Source organism: Cucurbita pepo, unplaced genomic scaffold (assembly GCF_002806865.2).
Source record: "Cucurbita pepo subsp. pepo cultivar mu-cu-16 unplaced genomic scaffold, ASM280686v2 Cp4.1_scaffold004030, whole genome shotgun sequence".
In the NCBI taxonomy this organism is placed as follows: Eukaryota; Viridiplantae; Streptophyta; class Magnoliopsida; order Cucurbitales; family Cucurbitaceae; genus Cucurbita; species Cucurbita pepo.
The window spans coordinates 1-905 of record NW_019650024.1 but is presented as its reverse complement, the minus strand read 5'-3'; the positions used below and the strand labels follow the sequence as shown (position 1 = coordinate 905).

At 33.9% G+C, this 905-nt stretch overlaps 1 long non-coding RNA gene across 1 annotated transcript; it reads left to right on the top strand.

Annotated features, from left to right (window-relative positions):
* The first annotated feature begins 157 nt into the window (after positions 1 to 157).
* On the top strand, positions 158 to 905 carry LOC111787007. Its single transcript, XR_002813867.1, has 3 exons — positions 158 to 282; positions 638 to 715; positions 799 to 905. It is a non-coding gene; the product is annotated as an uncharacterized LOC111787007 (long non-coding RNA).

Below are 905 nucleotides of genomic sequence, written 5' to 3'. Positions count from 1 at the left end.
ATATATATATATATATATATATATATATATATAATAATTTGTAAAATTAACTAATATAAAATTATTTAACAGAAATATTATTTCCTTTATGTAAAATTCAGATAACATTAAATCCTAAATATTTTAAAAATAAAAAAATAAAAAAATAAACCTCTCTTCTCTATCAGCCTTTTATCTTTCGTTCCAGCAAACACTTTCTCTCACTGAAACCCTACTTTCTCCCCCCACAGACGCCGGCGGCGACCCCAGTTTAGCTTCTTCGAGCTTCACTTCGACAATATGGTCAGTGGATCTCTTTCTAAATTCTTTCTTCCGTTGATTGATTTGTTCATTGTATTCTTCGTTGTATCCTTGTGGATTTTTGGTCATTCGTTCTTCTGCAGATGGAACGCTTTGTGACATTTTTTTTATAATTTTTGTGAGACAAAATTTGTTGGCCATAACAATGTGGAAGATTCTATTTAAGTATGATTGGTTTCTTTGATTGTGTTTTCAACCGAGCATTTTAGTTTTCTTCTACATTTCGATGATTCTTTTACTCGACTGTGTTTCCTTTGCCTTATGCTCTCCCGATTTCTGTGTATATGCTTGTGTTTTGGTGTTTTAAATAGATCATTAATGGCTATGGCTATGACAGGCAAGGGGATTGAAGAAGCATTTGAAGAGGCTTAACGCCCCAAAGCATTGGATGCTTGACAAACTTGGTGGTGCATTTGTGAGTCAAATTTGTTGTTTTCATTGATTTTAATTTTTGTCTAGAGCTTATGCATTTTGTTTTACCTCATAATCTCTTCGTAGGCTCCCAAACCTTCATCTGGACCTCATAAGTCGAGGGAATGCCTTCCGTTGATCCTTATTTTGAGGAACCGATTGAAATATGCTCTCACATACCGTGAGGTAATTTC